This window comes from Lissotriton helveticus, chromosome 2_1 (genome assembly GCF_964261635.1).
Source record: "Lissotriton helveticus chromosome 2_1, aLisHel1.1, whole genome shotgun sequence".
NCBI lineage: Eukaryota > Metazoa > Chordata > Amphibia > Caudata > Salamandridae > Lissotriton > Lissotriton helveticus.
In genome coordinates this window covers 1,985,124,465-1,985,147,988 of record NC_136059.1, presented here as the reverse complement: position 1 = coordinate 1,985,147,988, position 23,524 = coordinate 1,985,124,465, and the positions used below count along the sequence as shown (strand labels likewise).

At 45.8% G+C, this 23,524-nt stretch overlaps 1 protein-coding gene across 4 annotated transcripts in view; it reads right to left on the bottom strand.

The window, feature by feature from the left end:
• The window catches only part of ARFIP1 (ARF interacting protein 1), a 366,293-nt gene extending 348,038 nt beyond the window's left edge, over positions 1 to 18,255 (bottom strand). For 2 of the 4 annotated variants that reach the window (XM_078676935.1, XM_078676936.1), the window contains exon 1: positions 18,109 to 18,247. The gene's annotated coding sequence lies outside the window, so the exon portion shown is untranslated. Of the gene's footprint in view, positions 1 to 18,108 lie in introns of all 4 variants that reach the window. The other 2 variants (XM_078676937.1, XM_078676938.1) reach the window with 2 other exon arrangements.
• Between the last annotated feature and the right edge of the window lie 5,269 nt (positions 18,256 to 23,524).

The following is a 23,524-nucleotide window of genomic DNA, read 5'->3' as shown; positions in this document are numbered from 1 at the left end:
ACAGATGGAGCAGATGTATTGGTGCACTGAGTTGGGGATTTCACAACCACCCAACAAATTTTCCCTGGGAAATCTCGTCCCATGAGATATCTTACCCTATGTGGCCCTTCCTATCTGTGAAGTGTCTCGGTGGCTATGTAAATGTAAATGTAAATGTACAGGAATTTATATAGCGCAAATCACCAAGCGGTTTCTAAGCGCTTGCTTAGGGAACCCGTCCTGGTATTCCCCTGTGAGATAACCCCGGCAGGGTATCCGCAAGGTGAAAGCCAGGCATCCCGCCGCGAGGGGCCGTTGTGGAGATTAAGCAAGCTATTGCCCAGAGTCGCAGAGTGTGAACCCGTGAATCGAGTAGGCACCTGAGCGAGAATTGTCGAGTCCATGGACATTTTAGGACTCAAGACCCTGCCGAGCCGGGAATTGAACCCTGGTCCTGGGCTGACCTCTGCTTCCAGGTCTGCCTCCTCTAACCAGTGAGCCACACTTCTCCACTGCTATGGGCATGCAACCGTATTAAGACATCACACGGACCCCAGGGGTACCAGTGATCAACAGCAGGCTGGGGTTCTAGTGGTTCAGCATACAGCAGCCAATCCCATTAAAGGATATGTGTAAGAAATGGGGTAACCCAGTATCCCTCAGAACCAGGGCATATGTAATACAAACAACAATTGGTTCGATCGGGTCAAAACAATTTCTTGGAGTGTTACAATTTTTATAAGGAATGGTAATTTATGTACACAATAAGCTTGCACACACACAAAGAGACACATTAGTCATGTTCATAAAGAAGAAATGCTATTTTACTTCATATTTCCAAAATTCTAAAATGAGGTCAAGAGTTACCAGGACAATAATGAAAACGAAAGAATGACACAAAGGCTGTCTGATAATTCAATTAGCAAAACGGCGCATGTGGGCGTGATTATAGTGACAAGGTGAGTGAAGGGATAAAGTGACAACAGGGTGAGATAATACTGTACATGTATGTACAAAAGCAAGTATTGAAAACACAGTCCAATAACATCAATAATGGCAGTCACCCTAGCTTGGTAAATAAATTACAAAAGTTAGTGTGCTGGGAACTTGTTGAAACATGGACAAAAAAATGTTTCGACCCCGACATGTGGCATGAATTAACGATGTCAAGACGGGTCTTCTTCAGGACAAAAGGATAGGATGGACAACCTGCAGAGAGAAAGTTTTGAAATAAGTATGTGTACAAGCGTGTCAAAGCACGTCAATGCATGGGGTACGTACCTAGTACTCACCAGTTCTTCAAAACATCTAGGGAGGCATGTGAATCTCTGCCCAAAGGTCTTGGGGTGGGTACACCAGGGATTTAGTCCAACTGGTGGTTCTAGGTAACATCAATCAGTTCCCTAGGATAATTATGAAGGATATCATGAGAGACGATAAGAAAGGGAGTTTCACTTAGTGTGATGGAATAATGAATAAAGCCTACCTGACATTGAAGATTAAGACAATTAGACTATTATTCCTAGCGCTCTGAGGTCTCAGCCAAGTCAATTACTTATTTGGGAGACAGTGGTAAGAAACACCAATACGCAGGGCCTCAAACTGTGGAAAGACAAAATGCGTCCTTACTCACGGGTTCATAAAACATCCATGGCCAAGTACAAGGAGAGTAAAGGATGCAGACAGCCGCGGTCTGTGCAGTTGGATGCTGGGTCAGAGTCGACCTAATAAAGGCTGTAACAGCCTAAAGGAGGTGTTTGAAATGTTCGCGCCGCGGAGCGGTCTCGAAATCAGAGTGGCCTATTGGGGGGCTAACATTTCAAACACCTCCTTTAAGCAGTTACAACCTTTATTAAGTCGACTCTGACCGAGCATGCAACTGCACAGACCGCGGCCGCCTGCATCCTTTACTTTCCTTGTACTTGGCCTGGACTTCTACTCGGTCTTCGCCCGAAACAAACCCCTCTGACCTGGGTCTAGGCAAAATGTATAATGTCCTGATGATGATCCCATATATTTTGTAAGGATCGAAACACCGTCAACTTGTTGTACGCCATATACACCTCTTTATTTAATACTTATTATGTTTAATGGTGTCTCCACTATAATTTGTTTGTCCTACCAAAATGTGTCTCATACAAACAATTTACTCTGCCTGGCCTTTTGGTTTCATGTTGTACGTCCTTCCCTCTAAGTTGGATACAGGCTTGTGTCCCACTTTATTTGTTTCTTGCTGAATTTTGTGGATATTTAAGCAACTATATATTAAAAACACCTGTCCGGCTGGACAGCTGTAAAATATAGTACTGATTGGGTCTATATTTATTGTTTGCTTTCATTAATCCTTCTCTAGGGCCCACTGTCTTTAGAAATAAATGAAAGAGCTCTACAGCACATTGGAATGGCGCACCTATGCACTTTTCTCCTCCTCTTTGTGGATCATGGGTGTTTCCTCCTTCCATTGGCAAAACTTAAAAACTGTTCTTTTTCCCTTAGGTTGTAGAGGTTGATGACTAGTCGGCGTTGGTGCAATTTGTTGCTCTTGCGGCTATCTGTTTCGAAAGAACTTTGTTGGCTGTTAATTCAGTTTTATTACATGCACTCCTTTCTCAATTGTGTTGGAGAACCTATATTTGCCTTAGGGGTGTGATTCCACCAACCTACCAGTCGTGATCTTGGGTGTTAATGGGGAGGGCCCTTTTGAGTATGTTTCAAGTGGTTTCAGTGAATAAGGGTAATCATAATAGATATTTATAAATGTGACCGATCTTATTTTATAAGCCGCTGAGGTACCCCCGCCCCATACTACTCTGGTGTATTCTGATCTTTCCCGACATTTAAGTTCTGGGGAGTCTGATTAGTGCTTGGTATTTTGGGGATAGGTCCCATGAGTTTAGGAGGGTATGGTCTAGGGACTTCGGCAGGAGATCTATGGGCGTTGCTAATTTCCCAAAATCTTCGCTTGGTGGATGTCTAAAGGCATGGTTGCTGCACAGCCCCTTCCGTGACTATTTCCTGCTGGGGCTACCTGTTTTTGAATATACACCCAGTTGCACGTGCTGCGAGTTGCTCTGTGTGTAGGCCACATGTGCAAGGAACTATAGGTAAGAGGGGGCGTGTTAACGTTTGGTGTGCTTGTACTTACAATGTGTCCTGGGAACATGTTTTTATGATTGTGTCTCTTCCCATTCTCGGCACAAGGTGAGTCACGTGGCCCTCCCTTGTGGCATTAGATACCTAGCTTTGGCTAATCTCGGTCCTGCCTTTTTATCTGGAACCTTCTTTAGGGTTAACTTTATAGTTTTTCTTTTAGTTTTGAGTGTTTACCCCGAGTCTCGCATAATCTACTGCTTCCCTTGCCCTGCAGGGAGAGTCAGAGACTGCTCTGTGACCCCCTTTCCCTCACCTATGCCGTCCCATAGGGCCCGAAGTCCGGGCAAACTGTTTAGTGCTTGAAAGGTTGGAGCACGGTGAGTGGATATGCTTGGACTGGAGGTGAGCGCAGCTGGTGCCCTGCGTTCATCTGGAGATGGAGTAGAGGTCTGGAATCCTTCACATCTGGCACTCCCCTCTCCTATGGACCACACCCTCTTCCTATAAGCGTTACTGATGGGCCCGCTGTTCCTAGCTGGGGTCTCTACAGTTGTGCGTTACCTGAAGGACTGGTGAATATCTTGTGATCTCTGCAAGTGTGAATGGCACGGTGATCAAACCTTGAAAACAAAATATCTGCACAATTCACGACAAATAGAAGGCGGCTAGCTAGTATATGCCTTGTAACACCAAAACGTGCCTACACTGATTGGAGCTGACCCACTCTGAAAACAGGGACCAGACTTTAAAAAGTTGCAAAAATCTGGCAGGAAAGTTTGTTGAGAAACCAGGACTGCCTCAGCAAATCCGGGACCCTGGGCACCCCAGAGAACCCCCAACTGGGGTCCATCGTTTGTGGGGGATGTGGAGTTTTATGGGTTACCGTCCCTGGTGCAAGAAAAACCTTATTTCCAATAACCAAGGATGGCATAGTTTTAGAATTGAAAGGGAGCCGTCCATTAGTTCAGAGGCTTAAAGAACATTTTAGAGAGGAGCGGTTGGGACTAGACACCATGAAGGAAAAGTGAAGCGTGGGCATGATTTCCAAAAATGGAGTCCCTTTGACTTGGTGACTGGAATGGTCCCATTAGACTTTGGCTGTGCGACCTTGGTGACTGTTTTTAAACAGTTTTCTGAAGTGCTGTCCTGCCCCCTTCGTCAGACTTTCCTACCCCTGCGGTGTAGCTAGTGAACCCGGTGTTGGGGGGGGGGGGGGGGGGGGGGGAATCAGCAGCATTGTAGGGCCTAATTCCAGTGGGCGCTTAAGGCAACCTGATTATTCTGTGCACCGTGGAATCTCCCTTGGTGCCGAACTTAGTGTGGGCACCCGATCGGCATAGCCCCAAGCAGCCCTGAATTTCTAGATGCAAGTGAAACATTTTAGACTCCTAATGCGGTTTGTTAGTCTTTTCTGATGTGATTCTTAGGGGGAGAAGGCAGGAGGATGTCGGTTGTCTATATCATCGAGGGGTGAACTACTGGAGGTTGTTGCTGTAATTATAATTACCTGCCTTTTTTTGCTGGGGGGTTGGGGGGAGGGGGAGGGGTCAATTTTACTGCACATTTTGGCTCTGTGGTTGCGTGAAGGCACTACCTCCCCACACGGTCACCCCTCCTTGCAGGGGTTGTGGCCCTGGTCTCTATTGTGCTGGGTTCTCTATCTGTGTTAGCTGATGCCACATGCTCGCCCAATTACTTGATCCCTGCTGTGGCTGTGTGCAGGATGGTGGACCTCCTTGTATGCTATGTTCTGAATGCCCTGTTTTTGGTACTGAGGAGGGACGTTGCTCATATCCTGTATCGTGGGGTTCTGTGGTGGCTGGCCGGCCCCTAATTTTCTGCCTCGGCTGCTTTTGCTGCTCGAAGTATGCCTTTAGCCAGCATATCTCTGCCAGGTAACCCCCTTCCCCACCACAATAGAAGCACTCTCTAGCGTCAGCCGGACTCCCTGGCCTCTACCACCGTTGCTGGTTTGTAACCCTATAAAATGTTGCGGTGAAGCTCCCCTTGTGACTGCCACCATTTGTATGGCTGCGGCAATCGCTGCTCTCTCGAGGGCAGTCTTTCTCAGCTTATGCTGCATTCATTATGCTGTGTCTCTGGGTTTGCTCCTGCTTTTCCCTGTCTCTCTCTTGTTTCTTCTTATGGCAGTGGAGTATTTCGGCTTGTATTTCCTGCCAGAACTTGGTGTCTAAACCAACTACGCTATCCAACCCATTCTGTACCTCGGTGGGTAACCCATTCTTCAATATATTGTAGAAAAACGTGACTTGTAGGCCCATGTTGGCCCACAGCTTTCCAGTTTCCTGTCACAATCTTTCCCCCATTCGATTAAGGAAGATATTTATGCTTCTTTCTGGCTTCATGGTCTTTAAAAAGAGAGAAATATCGACTCTGCTCTCACCAGGAGCCGACAAGAAATAAATCACTCATCACATACACTACAGATCAGATTGCACTTCAATAGATCAATGATGCATTCACTTCCATTAAGGATTCCATATAATTTTTCAACGTGGAATATGAGAAGAAACACACTGCTTTGCCTTTGCGAGGTCCAAGAAGTTAGGCTCGTATGTGCTTTAATGAACTGGAGCTTTAACTGGGGCAACTGCCTTGGTTATATTTGAAAGTATTTCCCACTCAGGTTTAATGTCTGTGAAAATGAGCATTACCGGTAGGGCCAGAATGGAACCTCATTCTTTCCAAGAAGTCTCTACTGTTTTTCTGAAAATGTCTGCCCAACTGGGATGAAGGAGGGCCTCCCTCCCCGGGCCGATTTTGCCCCCGGTTACCCCATTCCCCAGGGCCTAGCCTCTTCCTGCTGGGTGCCCTGGAGCCCACCCAGAGCTGCATTCAGGGTGCAATGTTGGAGCCCACAGGGGGAGCCTGAATGCTCCAGTGGTCCTTGCTGGCTCCCCGTCTCCTGTTGGAGCAGGCATTATTCCCGCACACAGGAAGCTGCAAAAAATACAGCTCCCTGCATGCAGGAACAATCCTTTCATCCGTTTTCCATCCCCGATTAACAGCGGGCAGAAAAACAGATTAAAACTCTGCTCCAAGCAAGTGGGAGCAGTTTTCCTGCTCCCGCCCGCTAGGAACCGAGTTACAATTTGCACACACCTGGCAGGAGCTGTGAACGCTCCTCCAAGAGACAGAAAACAGCTATGTCCCGGTGGTGGGCCCCTTGGGACATAGGGAGGTGGCACTGTGGGGGGGGGGTAGTCCCCAGGGTCATTAATGGCTCCAGGAGGGGAGCCACGTAGCCTCCTCCTTCAGTTTCTACAACCCTGCCCCAGTGCTGGTCCCCGGGGCCGTATATGGTCCGGGAGGAGTGCTGCACTGCTACCTTTCAATCAGCACTATTATGCAGCGGGAGGTGGTGGTCCCTGGGATTATTAAAACCCTGGGGGGGAGCTCATGTTACACAAATAAACCCCGGGAGGTGGTGGTGCTCCCTGTGGGTAAAACTCCCCTTGAGGAGGGGGGCATCATACGCCCCCTTCAGTTTACAGTTTTAAAAGCATGTCCCTGGGACCTGGTCTACCCAGGGGCTCATAAAAAACCAAGCGCAGGAACACACGCTTGTTTGATTTTTTGGAGGGGGGGTTTCGCAGGATTTGCGGATACGCCAGCGCTTTCTGCTGAAAAAAAGGGGACCCCACGGCTAGTGGGGGTCAGGGTATTACTCCCCTTACCCCTTTTCTTTTTTTACATTTTATTTGGGGACTCAGCTGAGTTAGAGTCCCAAAATGGCTGCCAACTCTTCATGGTTGAAGTGTTGGTAGACAATCAGATTTCAGCTCGGGACTGTGAGATCTGCATACCTAGATATAGAAATTTGGTTTTCAGTTAGTATCGCTAAAACTACTGAATGGATTTACATCAAATCACAGAAAACACACTTTCTGGACCAAGCTTTCTGCCAAATTTGGTATAATTCCGCCCTGTAGTTCGGCCTGTAATAATGTTCAAAATCCCTATGGGACCACCATCCCCCTTTTCAGCAGCTGAAGTGAGTGGTGTACTATTTTTGAAAATTTTGTGTGAAGACTTGTCAATTTGTCAAACTGCGTCAAATATATATATATCTATAGTGGTTCACTCAAGTGAAAAGGTACTTAAACGGAATGGACACATTAAATCATTAAATAGTGATTGCTAATATCTCTTGGTTAATACATCCTATTGTTTGAAAGTTTCTCTCTTATAATAAATAAAGGTTTTTGGCACCTCAGTGGTCATAAAAAGCACTACACCGCCATAATATTTTGAAGGCTTTCTAAAACATTATATTTTAAGATGTTTTGGCATTCTCTTTTTTCTTTAACTTCTCTGGTGGCTTTATGATAATCTACTAACCGATGACCAAATAATAAAAAACATAAAAAGCCATTAAAAGACTACATACACTTTAACATTGTTGATGAAGTCTGATTAGCAATTCGATAAGATGCTCTAAAAGCTGACCTCCAAGGTCATTTATAAAAGAAGCAGCTTGTCTGAAAAAAGAAAAGGGAAGCCCAGTTGATGACAGTAGATGACAACCAAGGATGATAGAAGTAGTCTACAAATTCAACAAAAAATCATATACAAAGGAGTCGGACTTCATAGACATCTGAACACAAAAAAGACCAACTAAGCTGCCAAAAAACAAACCTTTGAAAAAGGTCAAATTCTTCATTCATTAAAGAAGAAATACTTCTAGCGATTAGACTTCCTCCAAGGAACCAGGCTCAGACGTGTTCACAGACAACTTTCATAAGGTTTTTTTCCCACTCCTCATAAATCTGCAGGAATTATTAATTTCCTTTAAATTTACTTGCTGCATAACAAATAGCATTGAGGAGACGGTCATAGCCCTGATATTAACGCTGGTAAAGGACACCATGCTCAATTAAACTGTTACCTCTCCTAAACATTGACTAGAAACCAATTACAGGAGTACTTGTAAGTCTGTAAGTAACAGATAATGCCCTAACTATTCTATCCAGACTAGGCACAGGATATATAAAAACGTAGACAAATCAGTGGTAACCCAAAAAAGACCTGCATTAGATACATATAACAGAGAAACATTACAGCTGGTGTTACTGTCCCATATCCCCTGGATTTGGAAAAGGAATTTAATCAGGAACACAGATCATTTATGAAAGCAATCTTACAACATATAGGGTTCGTAGAAGAACTGTTGGGATGGTTATTAGCAGGATATTGACCTCCCTGAGCAAGAGTGAGGGGAAAAGGATTTCTAACAGAGACAGTTTGAGTTAAAAGAGATACAAGACAGGATACCCCTGGTCAACACTCTTTGACATTACACCTCAAGTCTATAGCACAAAGGATTAAAGACAACAAACCTACTAGGCAAATAACAGAGGATAGAAAGATTCAAAATTGCACTATTTGCTGATGATCACCTTCTAACTTTAGTTGACCTAGCCACTTAAACCACATACATAATGAGGGAATTGGAAAAATACCAACGGGTAGAACGATTTAAGGTGAACATGACCAAATCAGAGTGTCACTCTAGTCACAGTGGACAAGGAGACATCATCCGAGCTACAATTGAGCACACCCTTAAACTGGCCCTCAACTCATATTAGATACCTGGGTGTCAACCTTACTCCTCTTATAAATAACATGATGCACTGAAAATACCAAACTATACAAGTCAATCAATGCACACCTGCAAGCCTGAAGGGTTGCTGAGTTGGACATATAAGGAATCAAAATGACCATCCTCCCATAAAGTGTTATACATTTCTCAAACACTACCGTTATCAATGTTTTTTTCTGATGAGCAATTTTGGGAGAAAAATTATTTGATGAATAAGTAATTTTAATGAGAATTATGACCGTAACAGACGAACTAATGATTTTGCAATTAAAACAATATGATTATCCTATTTAGAAGTGCGATTAATAATTTAGTAGGTTATAGCACATTTTCAGGTGAGACACCATTATTTTAAAATGGATGCAGTTTCTGGAGTTCTGCTCTTCTTGTTCCTGCTCATTGCCCCTCCCAATCATTTACTAGCTGTAAATCTCCCCACAGCGTCCGCATAACATAGTACTCAATGAAGTAAGTGGACTGTAGAGTTCAAAGGCATGTACTTTGAATTAAACTTTCCATCGTGTACCTCAGCGGTTCCCAAACTTTTTTGACCCACGGCTCCCTTGACCCTTTGGCCATGGCTCCCGATTACATTTCTTTTTTTGGCTGGGGGGTTGCGATGGTAGCACGGCCTTGGTAGCACTCCCATTTTAATCCCTGAAAACAATTGGGATGAAGATATGGAGAATAGTGAGCGCATTGCAAGGCTATGCCTACTCTCTCTTTTTACATTATTTGTGTGCCCTCAGGACATGCAGTGCCTAAATCTGTTTGCTGTTCATGCGCGCTCAGTCTGGAGCTGGACACATCCCACCAAAACCAACAGGGGGAACTGAGGTGCCACGGTGCATAGTTTGGTAATTACTGTCATAATGGACTCTGCTCAGCGAATGTGACTGCGGTGCCCCTGGCTGGTTTTGGAGGCACACCAGGCTGCCACAGTGCACAGTCTGGGAACTACTGAGCTAAGGTAAGGAACTGATATCATGGGGCAGATTTACTAAGATCCATACAGTTAAACGATGCATGAAAATCTGCAGGATTGCATTGTGCCAACAGGAACAAATAGATTAGTGCCATATTTATGATGATATTAACAGTAACACAAATGACATGGCATTCAGATATGTACCCATGAATATCGAACCCACATTATTGGTGGAACATAATATCAAGGACAAAATATTGGAGAAAAACATCGACATGTAAGTAAGTCTCGATTTTCTATACCTAACTCCACCTACATGTACCTACTCTATATATATTGTCACGGTACATAGATGTAGAGTTAGGAATTGCAAATCCATACTTCCCTATATGCTCATAGCTTTTGATATTTTGTCCCTCGTTATTCTTTCTTTGATATTCTTGTACCACGATATTGTTGGGGTCTATATTCAGTAGTGCAGCCAGCAGTCAGGAATCGCTAAGTGGATTTTTTCATTATACCAGAAACCACAAGTTATAATCAAGCACCAACGTTTATAATTTATGCAGTCAAAGGAAATTCTTGAGAACCATTGTAACTCATATGACTGCCCTATGGTGACAAAAGCTACATTTACTATTTTTGGGAAATAACACAATGCCACCCTTCCGACTCATGGCCATGTTATACACTTGTTTCCATTTGGAATTAGAATTTCATGCAGCACTAGGTTCTGCTACTTTGTGTGAATTTTGCATTTGTGGGTTACGATGAAATCCTATTGCTGTTTGCGGTGTTTCGGCATGAACATTTTCATACATAATCAGGTGTTTTGCAATAGTTGATGCAATACGGCTTTAAGCTCATCATGACTGCAGACACAATTATACTTTGTGCACAAAAACTAATCAACACTGCCATTTTACCGAGTTCTGTCACAAATGATTTTTGAGTTATGCAAATACCTATCCTATACTTAACAATAATATATCTGGGCCCAGTCTGTTGGGTGCTAGAACCTCTGTTACAGAGTTTGAGAAAAGGTCAGCAGAGCGAGCTATAAAAAAAATAACGCTTTAATTATTATCACTATGAGACAGCAGACAGGGATGCCTTGCCCGAGGGAGCTGTGACTAACCTGGGGCAGACATTAATTGTGCGGACAGGGATACCGTACCACTTGGAGCTCTTGCATGGGGCACCACGAATGGAAATAAACAACTTTTAAAACTCTAAATGTCAAAACATTTGTAAATAAGCAAAAAATCCTTCCTGACGATTGCAGGCTGTTAATAACTATGCTCAGCAACTGCGACCACGGTGCACCTGGCTGGTTTTAGCGGTGCACTGACCACGGTGCACCTGGCTGGTTTTAGCGGTGCACTGGGGTGCCACGGCGCACAGTTTAGAAACTATTGGGGTTCCTGATGTACTATTTTGAGGGATTTCCACTTCTAGTTCCGAAGCAGCACATGCATAAGAACATAATTCTACGACCCATTGTAAAGAAAATATTTATTATTGTGTTGTACATCTCTAGAGTGCAGTTAATGAGGAAGCAAGTGGATGATTTATGTAATCTTAAGAAAAGGGTTGGTTTAAGAACCTTTCAAATTTACTAAATTGGTTTTGATGTGCCACTGTGATCTAACAATGATCGTACCATGCTGAATTTGCAATTATATTAATTAATATTCATATATTTTGTATAAAAACCCTTTGTTTTGATAAATCGGGGAGACTTTCAATTTTCCTCTTGAAACGCAGTCCAAATATTTTTAGATTTACTCACTTAGGATGCTGTCTATACTCTTTAAGAGTTTGACACTTAAAGACATTCCATTGACTAACTAGGAATTCTGTTATCACTTGTGATTCTGTATCGGAGCCTTCATGGCAAATTATGCATTTTTGCGTTGGGTAGAGAAGCACTCCTTTTAGACCCTCTTCTTTATTGTGTATTTCAAATTTAAATTCTATTCTTTAAAAAATTGAACTTATATTTAGTCCTAGCGTGCTGTAGAGGTAGCACGTTTGTCTTGACCGTGCTTACATTGAAACCTACCTACCTCGAGCCCACAGGGCTCGACCACTGCGCACTGTAGCTGTGGTGAATACCCCACTGCTCTAGTTGTGTTTTAAAAAAACTCAATACATTGTACTTAATCAATTTCTCTGCACATTTTACACTTATTTAAATTCGGCACAAAAGAAATATTTTTTCATGAATATTCACTTTTACTTTGCGATTTTTTTATAAGAAAAAAAACATTCGCAAAGTAAAAGTGAATATTCATGAAAAGATATTTCTTTTGTGTCAAATTTAAATAAGTGTAAAATGTGGGGTATTCACCATATCTACAGTGCGCAGTGGTCGAGCCCTGTGGGCTCCAGGTAGGTAGGAAATTATGCATTTTTACCTTAATGCTTTATTTAATGATCTGTATTAAACCTTTTAAACCTAATTTTGAACTAGAACTCACTTCTTAAATAGTCCCAGTTTCTAATTATGATTTACTCTGCTAAGTTGTGTTACTGATGGGGAGGGTAGTCTCTTACTGCTAGATCAGTGAGTAGACTTATGGAGTTGAACTGCATAACGTAAAATATGTGGAACAACAAAATAGGAGTTCAGCTCCCACAACTCTATGAGTATCAAAGGGTGAACTGATGAAACTCCAGAGACGTACTGAAGAAAACATATGGGCAGGTAAGTGACCAAGAATGCAGAGCACTCTATAACCAAAATGGGGGGGGGGGGGGTCTGGGAGTCCCAAATGTACAAACATACTATCAGGCACACACTAATCAAGAAAGTGGGATAATGGTTCTGAAGTTATCCTTACTAGTATTGGCTCATTGGCAGTGATGCTTGCTTACCCTTCGAGAGCAATACATACCCCTTTGCCCACAACCATGAAATATATTTAAATGAGGTAGAGTAATTCTCAATCATAATAATAAACATGTGCTTTGAAATTCCTTGAGTAAAATAGAGGTCAGAGATCACAAACATGTATTTTAACCCCTACCGCGTTTTCCCGCTGTGCGCTGAAATTTAAAAAATGGCTTGTTTCTGACAAAGCCAGCTCGTCATCCGCGTAGCGCAGGTAACGCCCATGACGAGCTGGCTTTGTCATTAGCGCTGACGGGGTTAAAGCAGATGAAACCAAATGAAAGCCTCTAATTGCGAGGGAGCAAAGAACTCCAAATTACATCCCTATTCTGTACCCCTCTAAAGTACAGAGTTCCATTACTCTGCATTTACAGTAGAGTATCATGCTATGTGTACTCCTACGTACCTGGGCACAGTTAAGAAATGAAGAAAACATTTTCAGTCTCAGATTGACTATGAAACTGTCTGCAAAATCTGCATTTGGCGGATGAAATTGAAGGGGTGATGAAGAAAATGTAGATTTAATTTATTGTTAATGTAAATATATCAAGTTTCTTGAACAATCGCAGTAAAAGAAGACAAATTGTGTTACGGACAGTTAGGGATCTGAATCGGTCTAGTATACAGAAAACACCCTTCTGGGAATGTGATTCCAATAGCATACGTCCAGTTTACTAGTGATGACTGGCCTGTATGCCAATTTAGTGATGAACCAATAAACTTCTTTCTGCTGACAATGTTGTAGAGTTCTACATAGCCCCTACCTTAGAACTGTGGTTAACATAACATCTGAGGTACATTTTCTACACTGCAGGTGAGGAATATTCCTGTAGGATTATAGAAAAATGCTTCTATCAACTCAGACTTGACTTTCTTCCATGAATGAACTTTAATTTTGTCTGGAGCAAGGGTTTTTACATTTGATCACAGAATATGAAATTTCCAATAGTATAATTATGCGTTTGCATCATGATTAATTCTACAGTGGCTATGCTCACCTCTTTCATTCAAGTACACCCTAAATGTATGGCTATTTTAATTAATTCAGGCCATGGGCGCAGTAGAACTGATAAACATAAAAGCCCATCTTTGTAGATTTCTCAGTTTTTACCATCTATAAAGTCCATCAACATAAGTTTTATTTAAAAAAAAAATCATTTGTTAAGTCTGTGGTTTATCTGTGAACTTGTAGTGAAACAGATCACTAGTTTAATGTTAATGGACCAAGAGCCATTTATAGTAGTTTGCAGAATAGTGTGCTCACACACCAGAATGGTTTCAAAGGTGTGCAGGCCACAGAAAGAGATTTACAGATTTTATGAGAGGATTTTGTGAACCCGCAACCTTGGCAAATGAATTTTATGCTGTACTGTGTTTTTTTAAAGCAAGATGTTTTTAAGTAGCAAGGGGACTCTTCGTCTATCATTGACTTTAAATTTAATATTTTCTTATCACGATTTTAAATTGTTATGTATTTATTATCTTATATGCAAAATGCTATTGTTATGTATATGTGAATGTCTTTTATGATGTAAATCGAATAAAGACCTCTTGACTGACTGATAATGATAACCATGTGACCTTTAGGGGTCTGCGGATGTAGGCATAGCCTGCAGCCAAACAACCATTGAGGAGATCTTTTAGGGGACAAAGGGGATTCGGGACCCTTCTGGAGTGTCTTATGCCACCGCCCCCGAGTATCGCTTTGTTGTAGACTTGCCCTCTGATAACCCTGAGGGAAAAAAATAACAGTGCTTCCCCCCATGCTGCGATTAGTATTCAAATACCAATTTAGTCAGAGAAATTAAAAGAATTAAAGCCACTGTGTCATACAATCAGAATCATGTAGGTTCACAGAAAACTCATCTGACATGGTGTCAAGCGATTGGGTTTCTCATAAATATTTAATTCCATTCTTCAGTACATTATTCGCATCTTAGCACCACAAATTTACCAAAGGTGAATTCTTTCAAGCCTGGATTGTCAATATTTTATTTCTACATTTTATTTGCATACAATTGGTAACAAAAAAGCACTTACAAAAGGTGTAATAGGATAGTTTAATTGCAGATATCCTAAAAGATGAATTAACATATTTATACTAACATATAGAGTTTAATCTACATTAGCTCAGGCTTCATGTTAAATGTTCCGTAAATCAGTCTATAACTTGTTGAAGTGAAGAATAAAAATTAACACAAGTGATTCTGTGTTGACTACCCTAAACCTGTCCTTCAGAGACTTTGTGCCCAATTGAATGAACCAATGAAATACAAATATATAGAAAGTAGACACCATATAGACTGAAAACCAAACAAAATAATACAACCAAAAATGTCATTAGTAGAACAACAGAATCAACAAATGTTTGCAATCCTCAACAGACCATTTCAGTTATTTATTCATACAGAGCAAATGTCGCTGGACTGCATCCTGGTACTATGACCCACATGGAGATGGGTAGGCCATAAACACAAGAAACAGGAGACTCCCATAAGAAATATGGTTTCAGAGCCATCTACAACAGAGACTAGACAAAAGTATGTCAGGGCTGGTTCGGAACAGAATTCCAAAGCTGCAGGACCAGAACCTGGACATGTTACCCTTATAGCCAGTCATTTTGAAGCATGGTTGTTTCAGCACACAAAGGTGTTGAATGAATCTTAGGGCCAAATGGGCTTCAGAAAGTAAACCACGCCCACTGTTTAAAACCCAGACCAATGAATGAATATGCTGCTTAATCAGCAGCCAGAATATTCCTGCGGTTATATTTGCACAGTACACGTGCAAGAAAGACCTCTATGTTCTGCAACTTCCTCAGCAAGGCTCCAGGAAGCACAATGCACACAGGGGTGAGTGTTTGACATTGTTCAGCATTCCACATATCAATTGTTCTTTTTGCATTTGTCACCCTAAGTGGGACGGGATGCTCAGACGTGGGCCCCGTGCTTGCCATGCCACTGGATTCAGGCTATCCTAACTGATGAGAGGTGATACCCCAAAACTGGTCCTAGGATGCCTGTTTCCGGTTCAGGTAGGACCTGGCCTGGCAGTTCGGTCTGGACGGTTCCTATGGGAGCTGGGTCATGACTGATTTACATATGGCTGGGTACAATCTGGGGTGGCGAGGTGAGCAAAAAAACGATTGCCTTAGGCCCAGATCTTTGAACAGGGCATTATTCAGTATTCCGTCCATCTATTATTTTTGCAGCTGCCTAGTTTTTAGCAGCTTCTACACCTTTTTCAAGCCCATAAGAAATAAAGCATTACGTTAAAACCCTCCTTTCCCCATAGTTACTGGGATAGTGTGTTTACTGCAACTGATGCAATGTCCTGTGCAGTGTTTTTATTTTGTTGTATTTCTTTTAAGATAAACCTGTGGGTGTAAAGTCCTCCTTTACTGAAGCACAGAGCAAGGGCACTTTGTGAACTGCTCGGAGTGTCTATGCATTTGTTCCGGGATTGCTATCACGACGTCGCTTTGTCTCTCTGGCTGCCATGTACCCTGGGGCTCGTTGCCATTGCTATTAACCCATTGTGAAGTTTTTAGTCCTTCATTCATTACTACTAGCATCTCGCTTTCCCATGGCTGCCACAACTTTCAGAATGAAATACAATCTTTAGGATAGCTAAAAGGCATCATATCTCTGCGTAATGCTTTCAAATTGAAAATAAAAGTTCTGCTGCATTCACTGATAAAAGTAACCCAAACAATATATGTTAGACTTTTTATATGCAGAGAATAGAAACAGGCATCCTGCGAGAACTAGCTCATGAAATGTGTCTATTTTTTTTATAAATACAGGTATTCTCTGTTAAAAAAAACTCCTTTTCAGTCGTACTACTTCTAAGGTCACAGAAAAATGTTTCTGCAAAAATTTAAATAGATTGTTGCCTATGAATTTTGTAAATTAACTGTTTGTTTTAATATTTGAGCAGCCACGATTCTGGTCCCCTATTTTAGTCCACGCCCTTTGTTGCAAAAGCCACGCCCCTTTAAAGGAGTTGTTGTTTCATTGCCATGCCTCTTTAAAGACCCCACACCCCCGCCTTTTCCATCCTTCCTAAAGCACTATGTGTAAATGTTGAGGAAGTAACACATGAAGGAAGAAAGATCAGATAAGAAAGGAACCAAACAGTAAAGGCAAGCCAAACAGCAACAAAACCAGGAAGTCTAAGAGGGTGTGGGTGAGGCGTCAGGTTTCATCAATTTCTATTCCTCAAAGTTTAAAAATAGTTGGTTTAATTTACTCTTGTTCAGTCACCTGGAAGCTGACATAATTATTCAGTTATTTACGTTGTTGGTACATTGCTGAATACTATCTTAAACGACCGTTGGTTTTCCTGCCTGGCGCGTTGGCAGCTTGAAAATAAATGCACACATTCCAGAAATAATACATGTTACATGTAAATCCAGGCGCGAACAGTACACTGTGGTTAAAGACGACTGTTTAGGTCATATGATACAGTTTCCCTGCACAGCAACCTAACTAACAGGAAACAGCTTTTGTATGCAAGAGTTAATAATTAATACCCTGCTGGTAGACTTGCGGCATACCGGCAGAGTAAAGTCAAACACTCACAGGCACCATTTGTTTATTTATCCGCTATCATTCAAGTATTGCCGTCTCAACGAGTATGGCATCAATATATAAGCTGCCACCTCACAGAGAGCATCTGACTACACTTTGGACGAGCAGCGTTAGTCCTGAATACGAAATGTACAAAGATGTTCACTGAAAGACCCAGACAGTGTGCACAAACGAACGCCTTTCTCACCCCTCCCCACCCACCTTTTTAGTTCAAAATGGTGAATAGTATATAAACTTATAGAAAAAAATGGAACTGGTTGAAAAATCAAACAGAAAATAAAATGTAATCACGCGATCTGAGAAGCGCTACCTGATGTAGTAGCCTTCGTTGGAGCCATGTTTTTTTCTAGGAGCATGTTAGATCAATTCAGTGTACAACAGAATTTGCCATCATCCGAATCACCGTGAGCAGAGACTTATATTAAGTTCTGTATGATCTCCAGTTCCGATTACCTATCGTGTCCTGCTCCATCCCAGTCTTTAGAAAGAACACTAAGGCGAGGAGTTCGAGTTGAACTGCATTATTTCATTAGATTGAACGACGTGTAATGATGCACTATCAAAGGCTACGACACCAGTCAACCCCTGCTATTATTAAAAAAAGCCTCACAAACTGCATATATCCACAAGATACTTCTCCGCATATCTTAAGTACAGTAGGTCACAAACTAATGGACAGAAGTAGAACTGTGCTTAGCAAGTGGAACTATGGTTTGGATGGGGTCAGTACTGGTTGTGCGACGGTCTGAAGCAGACAGAGACTGTGGAACAGGACTGATGCTAGGAGTGACGTGCGGCTGGAGACAGAAGCTGCGCCGGGCTCTCTACCCCCAAAGACACGTAAACGGCAGTGATGGTGATTAGTGCAGCAGAAACTCCTCCTCCTCCCCCCACCCCTCCATGACAGTTCCTCCTCCTTTCCTCAACTGTCTGAGGTGTCCCTTTAAACTCCCGCAGTGTCATGCTCTCCCCTTCCAACTGGCCCCCAATGTCCCACCTGCTGAAGCCTTCAGCTGCCGCTCCAGTGGGGGCTCCGTGGCGCTGTATGCGGGGTAGCGCAGCTTCAGCGGTGCTCCGGCTCAGCCTACTCTGTCCCTGCTGTGCCACGCGACCCGGAAGCGCATACGCTACAAACCGGAAAACCAGAGTGACAGCAGCCGGAGAGTAGACAGAGAAGAGGGAAAAACAACAAAGTGACAGGGGCATAGACATAAAAGAAGGAAACCCCTTCGAGGCGTTGACGTGCTTTACACCAAGGCGGCACGCTGCTCCCGAACCCAATGTTAGTGGTTAGTCCAGTGGTTTTTTATTTTATTTCTATTTTATTTAATGCGATTTTATATAGCGCGAACATTACCCGAAGGTGTCAGAGCGCTTTACATAAGAACCAGTTGCGATACATAAGGATTTAGGATTATGTAGTGTTGGGCCTTAGGCCCACATAGTGGAGGAATGAGGCACACGGACGCCAGTTGGGGGATAGCAGATCTGGCCCCGAGCACGTGCGCTCTGGCTCCTTTATTGGCAGCGTCACCTGACCCAGTGACGTCTGTGGTGGGTGGGTGTTTAGTGTAGGGTTACATCTATAACAACTAGACTGTGTCCTAGCAGGACACTACATTCCTCCCCAACTTTAATGAAATGAAAAGCGAATGTCCAACCTGTAGGAAAACAGAACAATAACAGTTGATAGCCTCAACAGATCTTCTTCAGGCGATCAGCTGGGAGGATGTTGAAAGTTCCAGGACTACAAAGTCAGTCAGATGAGCTTCACCTCGGCGGTGTACTTCAGATCATCCTTGTCTTGCTGTATTGACGCTTATGTACAGTGTTCTCACTTTGGGAGCAGGAAGGGTGTGACCCTTGAGGGGTCTCGCAGGTGTTCCTAGTCCAGTGGATGACCACGCTTGTTGGTTGTAGGAGACGATCATGGCACGAGAGGTCTTTCTTTGGATTTGATGATCTCGATGCCTTCACATCTCCGTCCGGCCAGGTAACTTCCGACTTGCCTTTCTTGCTGGACTCCCCTCTCACGGGAGCCTTGAAGACTGGCCTCTCCTGCTTGGACTCTTCTCTCACTAGAGACGCTGGGAGGACCCTCTTGTCGGACACAACGGGACCGGGTGGGCCGTGCGGGCTTCGCATGAGCCGCGCAAAGGCGTCGCTGCCGAACTGCCAACGGACTCACCGCCAAGTCTCTCATGATGTCCTCGGGGGTGTGGATGTCGTCCGCCAGGATTGGCTTGCCGTTAGGACATGGGTTCAGTGTCTTTAACAGACCGTTTCTCAGTGCCAGGTGAGTACCTGGGGCCTTCATGCTTCCTGTTGCCTGTCGTGGAGCTGCCGCTGCTGCACCTCTCCCATCCGGATTCCTCTCTCACAGGATATGCGGCCGAGGCCCTTGTCCCCTGGACCGCCACTTGATCGCGTGGGCTGTACGGGTCGCTGCCGAACTTCGGACATGGCCACAGTCGAGTCTTGTGTAGTCCACAAGGGTGGATTGTCTAGTGCTCGGGTATGCTCTGCTTCGGTAAGCTTCAGGTTCACGGGACACCCATGCAGTTCTTCAGTGGTTGGTCTGGTCCGGTCTTCTCTCGTGCTTTCTCATGCTAACCAGGATTCTCCATGTAGCGGGCCCTCTACATGTGGTCCCCGTGGTCTTGTCCATGTGGTAGGACACTGTCTTCACTTGGCTTGGTGACTAGACCTGTCGTCGTATCTTCCTTTTCTTCATGGCGTCGCGCCCTCTCTTTCCATGTTGGTCAATTTTCATCTTGGGCATGAGTTGTCATGCTGTGCTATTTTCTTTGTGGTCGCTATTCACCGTCACGGTGTTTTGGCGTTGGCGCGCTTTGTCTGCGCGGAGGAGGGTTGCGTCACCGCTCCTGGTGCAACTCCGGTGCATGCTGCCATGCGTGCTGACGATGGCGCTCCGGTTGCTGCAAGACATGGCTGTCTCTGTTGGGGACCTTTGTGTGCTGTCCCGTGGCATTGGCGTGTCGCTGTGTAGCGTCACTGTGGCGCCCTTGATTCCTGGCACGTTCCGGCGCAGTGCTGCGCAGTCCTGGCGTGCGGGTGTGGAATTCTTGGACGCTTGTTGCGAGTCGTTGGGTACTTGCTGCTTTGGCTGGTGTCAGGGACTTGCTGCTTTGGACCGTTGGCGGGAGTGGTTGATGCTGCGGTGAACACCTGTGGCCACAAGGCGTCGCTGCTCTCTCCGTCGTTTGATCTCGGCACTCGTTTTCCCTGGACGTTCTTCCAGTGCTTGGCAGTCGTTTCCTCCAGACGTTCTGTTAGTGCTTGAGTGCTTGGTGAGGCGTTCGTGCCTCTTTCCACGTCGCGCTGGAAGTGGCATCTGCAGACCCTTTGCTGGTGTGTGTGGGTGTCTTCTGCGTGGTTGCGCACTTACTTGCTGTGTGGTTGTAGATTCCAGGTGTGGTTGCGTTGTGTTGCGTCGCGCATTTACTTGCTGCTTGGTTCCTTGGGGCGTTACTCAGTTCCTTGCCCCTTGCTGCTACTGACCCGTCGTGGGTTCGTGCAATGCTTGTTCCTTTGGTGTGTGTAGGTGTGATGGTGCTGGATGGCCACCCAATAGCAGGGGGGGGGGGGCTCCTCGGCAGTCTTCCAGGATCTGCAGGGCTCTGCTGATTGAAAATGCCGGCACTGGGACGTGTGACCCTGTAGTGTGGGGGTCCGACCCAGTAAGTAGGTGGCTTGCAGATTCACTGATTGCACTGGGCCCCCAGGAGTCCTTTGGTCTGTACCAGTTTTGTGTTTCTGGCGCGTTCCTGCGCCTCGTGGCGTGTTACTGCGTTGCTGGCTTGTCTCTGCGCGGTCTCCCTTTTGTCTTCAGGAGGTTGCGTATTGGCGTGGCGTCCTTTGGGCATGGCAGTGTTCCTGCACACGGTTAGTCCAGTCTCACATTGTGTCGGTGCTATCTGGTGCGTGGAGTTCCTTCACTCCTTGCGTGTTGCTGCGCAGTGCTGTGCTGTTGTGTGGAGTCCCTTCCGATCTCGGGGTGGCGGCAGCACCACTGACAGACGTGGATGTGGTTTTGTGCCACCTGTTGACATGGCACTTGCTTTGACCAATGCTTGTTTCGGTCTCGCCGGGAGTCCTTCGGCTTATGGAACTGCACTCTGCGGGCACTGTGTTGCTGCGGCCTTGTTCTAGGTTGCAGTCTGTAGGTGGTTGGCCCGAGGCTTGTTTGCTGCTCCCTCCTGTGCTCTTCTTACAGCCGGCCACTAGATGGCAGTGCTGGATAGATTGGATAGCAGTTCACCTCTTTGTGGGCTTTTGTGGAGCTTTCCTCGGTGTTCACAAGTGGAGCTGAGCTGCCAGTGTTGGGCTCCGTGGGTGCAGTTGGTGCTGTAGCCACTCCGGCTCCACTGGCATGCTGGAGGACAGCGGACGACCCGATGGAGCTGCAGGCTGGATGGCAGGTAGGCTCTACACTTGGCAGGGCTGGGTGGGAAAAGGTGGCTTGGCACCACACTCTTTGGGCAGCGCTGGCCGCATGCAGTCTTTCCCTTGTCCCCTTCCCTCTCTGCAAGCCCCTTCCGGTCGCGGGCTGAGGAAGGGGGGGGGGTGCTCTGATGGCTGCAGGCAGTCTCTCGTGGCTCTCCTCGTTGCCCCCGCCCGCAGCAGCCTTTCATTCACTCGCTGCTCGGTGGGGGGGGGGAAAATGGCTGGGGGGTTCAACTGTAGCTGGCGTTGGACTACGTGCCTCCCTGCACTGTAGTAGTCTCCATGCTCACCCCCGCCCTGCCGCCGCAGCGCCTCAGCTCACACGCTGCGCTGGGCGGAGGAAAAGCCGACTTCAGTGAGTGCTTGCCGCTTTTGAACGGCTGCAAGCTGTGTCCTCTCCCCGCTGCCGCAGCTCCAGTTCATGGGCTGCGGGGGACAGTTTGTGTGCAGCAGCTGCGGGTGGGCTCCGCTTTTGTATTTTCTTAAACTCGGCAGCTCTCCACGCGCTCCCCGCCGCCGCAGCTTCACACACGCGGCGGGGGAGGGGGCGCTGCAGGCAGGCCGCGGGTGGGCTCCGCGAGTCCTGCTTGATTAATGTTCATTCATCCTCGCAACGGCGGACAGGAGGCACCACAGGCAGGCCGCGGGTGGGCTCCGCGAGTCCTGCATGAGTTGTGCTCATTCACCCTCGCGGCGGGGGGCAGGAGGCATCCCAGGCAGGCCGCGGGTGGGCTCCGCTGGCTCTGCTTCAGTGTCAGTTTATTTACGGCAGCATTGTGCCCGTCTAGGCGCTCTTCGGCACAGTCTTTCACCCCTCCGCCGCACTTCACACACGCGGCGGGGAGGGGGGCGCTGCAGGCAGGCCGCGGGTGGGCTCCGCGAGTCTTGCCGTGTTTTGAGTTTATTTTCGGCCGCGTTGCACGCAGGCCATGCGGGTGGGCTCCGCTTTGGTGCACAGTCTTCCGGGGGGAGTCACCTCCCGCTCCCGGCTCACCTTCGGCCGACGGGCCAGGTCCTGGGCTGCGGTCGTGGCGGGTGGGCTCCGTCCGGCCGGTGCACCTCTCCGGTGGGGTCTTCAGGCTCGCGGCCGTCGCAGGTGGGCTCTGGGCGGTCCGCTGTTTCCTGGTGGCGCTGGATGGTGGCGGCCGACGCGGGTGGGCTCCGGTCGGCTCGTCCTTGAAGGCAGGTGCGGTGGGCCTCACGGTCGCTGCAGGCTGCGGGGCTCCGACGTGCCCACCGGCTTCTCGGCGCTGCTGCGCCCTGCTACGGGGGGGGGGGTGCCCTGCAGGCGGGCAGCTCTCTCTCCCCCTTTTCTCAGGATGTTTTGGCAGTGGCACGCGTGGCTTCACTACCGGCCTCGTCGCCAATGTAGTGTTGGGCCTTAGGCCCACATAGTGGAGGAATGAGGCACACGGACGCCAGTTGGGGGATAGCAGATCTGGCCCCGAGCACGTGCGCTCTGGCTCCTTTATTGGCAGCGTCACCTGACCCAGTGACGTCTGTGGTGGGTGGGTGTTTAGTGTAGGGTTACATCTATAACAACTAGACTGTGTCCTAGCAGGACACTACAGATTACATGCGTTGCATAAAAAATATAAACAGAACATTTTTTGCAAATGTACAAGTTAAAAAGTCGCACAAGGAAGAGATATAAACAGAAAAATTGCAAATGTACAAGTAGTAAAGTCACTCAAGGAAGAGATACGAATGGATATACTCTAAGAGTCACATATGAATGGTAGAAAGTATAAAGGTCAGCGCAAAGGTTGCTGTTATGATATGTATGATGTTAATTACAATTCAAAATTTGCAAACATACGTGTAAGGTTGCTAGCTTATTAATGATGGCACTGGGCTTGATTATTTAGTACAGAACTTTATTTGCTATTGAAATAACAGAGGAGCGCCGGCCGGCGCTTCCGATCACTCTCTGGCCCTTCGCGCGC